General features: G+C 47.6%; 1 long non-coding RNA gene across 1 annotated transcript; it reads right to left on the bottom strand.

Moving 5' to 3' along the window:
• Window positions 1-587: 587 nt before the first annotated feature.
• Window positions 588-3429, bottom strand: LOC115615940. Its single transcript, XR_003994186.1, has 3 exons — window positions 2959-3429; window positions 2299-2669; window positions 588-836 (listed from the first exon to the last, which is right to left on the bottom strand). It is a non-coding gene; the product is annotated as an uncharacterized LOC115615940 (long non-coding RNA).
• Between the last annotated feature and the right edge of the window lie 216 nt (window positions 3430-3645).

Raw genomic sequence — 3645 nt, 5'->3', positions numbered from 1 at the left:
ACCTTTATCCTCATCTTTTTTTGTTCAACCAATTTTCCTGCACCAGACTACCATCACTTGGCCTCCCTACACTTGTGTCCCTGTTCTTTCCACTAGAGCAGGTTGCTCCAAGCCCCTGTGTCCAACCTGGCCTTGAACACTGCCAGGGATGGGGCAGCCACAGCTTCTCTGGGCACCTTGTGCCAGCGCCTCAGCACCCTCACAGGGAAGAACTGCCTAAGCGCTCATCTCAGTTTCCCCTCTGGCAGGTTAAAGCCATTCCCCTTGTTCTGTCCCTCCAGGCCCTTGTCCAAAGCCCCTCTCCAGGTTTCCTGGAGCCCCTTTAGGCACTGGAGCTGCTCTAAGGTCTCCCCTTAAGGAGCCTTCTCTTCTCCAGGCTGCCCCAGCCCAGCTCTCTCAGCCTGGCTTCAGAGCAGAGCTGCTCCAGCCCTCGCAGCAGCTCCATGGCCTCCTCTGGCCTCGCTCCAACAGTAAATGGGACAGTAACAATTGAAACAGACCAGGGCTTCTGTTTTCAGCCCCATCAGAAGTGTTTGCCTGGAGGCATTAGCTGAACCACTGTTGGAGTTACACAGCGTGCTCGCTGCTGCGCTGAAAAAGTCTCTTTATTTATTTTACCTTAAAACATCATTGGCATAAAATCCCACAACTGACTGGACTACAAACATCCTGGCCCATACCCCAACATCCAAAACCAGGATTAAGTGTGTCCCACGGGATCCTTATAGAGGATGTAAACAGATGAGCTCTGCCAGTGGTGAACTGTTGCTGCAGACATCCGGAACACTCTTCTTTGACTTATCAACATTTTCATAAGCTCTCCGAGGGTGAATTCCCTGTAGCACCAAGGAAGAAAATAAGAAACAGACTTATTTTTTGACCCCATTCCTTGTAAATGCCATCCACAACTTGAGCTGGCCCCTGCTGATCTGGCTTGGTGAGACACAGTGGTCTGTTATTTGATCGCTGTGGGAACAGAGGAGGCTTCCAAAGAAACTCCCTCCAAGGCATGAGTTAGGACATCCCTCAGCCAAGATAGGAAGTGGGTAAAAACTACAGAGGAACAGGGATTGAGTGATGGTGTGGGAACAGGGATGCAAAACCAGCAAGAGGAGCACATATGCTCGTGGAGGGGAAAATGGACAGATGTTGGATCGAATTCCTCCAGCCCTGCTTGCTCCTTGATGTGTGTAGGTAACCTCCACGCTGAACACTACATGTTGTTGCTCACAATCACACACCTCAGAAGCCACACAAGCTTGAAAGATATTCCTTTAAAGGAACAGGAATGGAGTGTCCTTGTCCTGTTTGATATTGGCTTTGTTGGGGAATCTGACAAAACGCACAGCGCCAGAGAAATATGAACATGAGACTATCACGGAAGTGTCTTCACTTTCTCTTAAACACAAGGCAAGAGAGAGCATCAGGTCCCTACCACTGCACTGTGTTGCTATACAAGAAACTGAGTCTGGATAAGAAAACTCCCAGGCACATTCATATCAATAATGAGCTTTTACTCCCACTTCCTTCAGGAACACTGCAGGGAGCTAGAACTCAGTCAGAAATGACTTGTACTTGCTTTGAGATCCAGATGGGAGCACCAAGTCCTCCCAAGAAATAAATAACAATTTACATTGTCCAATCTGCAATAACCTGTAAATGTTACATCAAAAAAAGATCCCAGATCTCTGGATCACTTTAAACTGCCTTATCTTCATCACCTAAAACAATGGCTTGGATCACATTTTAATATCCCATGCACTGATGGAAAACAGATTTCATTGCATATTTTCTCCTGCATTACTTAAATGACTTTCAGAACCTCAGAAGCCATTCCAAGCTCAAGATTTTGCTTTAAGTATTTTATTTTAATTGTTATTTCAACTATCCCTGGCCAAATTCATCCCTCATCTCAGGCCATTGACTACAGTTGCCTAAGAGAGAGGAGAGACTTGGCAGCTGCGAGACCCACAACAGAGAAGGCTCTAACACAGTAACACACAGCACAAGGCAGAGAAATTATTGGAGTTTGTTTCAAACTCCAGCTAAAAATAGCAAACTCAAATTCAAATCTCCCAGGCCAGATTCTCATGTGCAAAACCATCCATTTTAAAAGCTGAGACCACTCAGGGCTTCCTCCCAGCACTTCCTCAGTGACTCCAGTTCCTGAGGGCTGAAAGAGCTCTGGGCTCATAGGATCTGGTCCTTCAACAGGCTAAGCTCCAGACCAGCCCTGCAAGGGGCTTAAGGATCTCCCCTCCAGTGGATTCCAGTAAATACCAACTGGAATTAACTCACCAGTTTGCAGGACCAAGTTCCTAGACCAAGAGGTGACAAGATACAGTGACGTTTTGGCTGCCGACTCCTGACATCCACACACAGGGCAGAGGAATTCCCAAGTCTTCCCATTAAGAGCCTCTTTGCCAGGTCACACGTTTTTAAAGGGGAATAAACAGTTTTCCAGGTCATAATATTCTTCTGGCAGTGTTTTTGCTCTGTCACAAGGTTAGGTGCATCGACAGCACTCACTTCAGATGGAACACTGAATATAAAACTCTTATCTTCTGGTCCAACACAATCACATCATCCTGGTCTTCCTTCTGCATTTTCATTGCCCAACATCCATCTCTATGGATTCTCCCCGGAAAAGCAAGTCCTGTGTTACTCAGCTGGAAGGAAAAATGGAAAGGAGTTATTAAAGAAATCAGACTCACTTCCTCAAATGACAAAGAATAAAACCACTGCCTTTGAGTAGTTGTAAGGTAATAAAAGAGTGAGGGACAGCTCTGTGGGCTCTGCAGAGCTCAGTGCTAACCAGTGGATGAAATGCCATGTTGCAAGGGAATAAAACCATCCTGAAAGGTGGCACCTGAGAGGCAGCCTCAGCAGGGACCTCAGAGAGGGGGAATTTGCCAGAGACAGGGTTGCCAGTGACACCCGAGGCACAAAAAGTGCTACCTGAGAACCAGACGTCTTGATTCAGGAGTTCTCCGCTGTGTTTCTTGCTAGCCGCCTGGATTTTATGCCAGATTCTGCAATGTTGTAGGGAAGAGCTTGGAAAAACAACCTAGAAACTCAAAAATCAGAAAAAAACAAATCAAACTGTAAATATGTTTGTAATCTTATGATTCTTGCACACCCACGATTGCTGAAGAGTTGCTATTCCAGAGCCATCAGCGCTGGCCACGCTGATGAGAGAGATGCAGACCCTGCTCTGTGTGAAGATGAAGGATCCTCAGTCTCCTGTAGCAGTGTAGTAAGGATCAACGTTCACTCTCCATCCGCGGGCAAGAGCAGAGTGAGTAACTTTTCGTTCTATTCCTGCTCGGTTTCACACATTAGTCACTGGAATGAGGATGCTCCAGGAAGGATTCACACATCCCTTCAGAAGCTGTTTCAGAGGATCGGCTGCTGCTCTCATCGCACTCTAACGGTCACGATGCCAAATTTCAGCACCTAAAAACGCCCAGCCAAGAACCGGCGGCCCTGTGCTGCCCTCTCACGGGCTGCAAACAGCAGAGCAGCAGCACCTCTGCTCGCCGACACCAGCAGCCACAGAGGCACAAACAGCCCCGGGGTATGGAGTGTCCCTGTCACCATCCCCGGGGTATATGGATGCCGCAGTGACTGCACAACCACAGCAGC

The sequence above is a fragment of the Strigops habroptila genome, chromosome 12 (assembly GCF_004027225.2).
Source record: "Strigops habroptila isolate Jane chromosome 12, bStrHab1.2.pri, whole genome shotgun sequence".
NCBI lineage: Eukaryota > Metazoa > Chordata > Aves > Psittaciformes > Psittacidae > Strigops > Strigops habroptila.
Note: the sequence above shows the minus strand (reverse complement) of the source record. Positions and strands in the feature narration are given on the sequence as shown.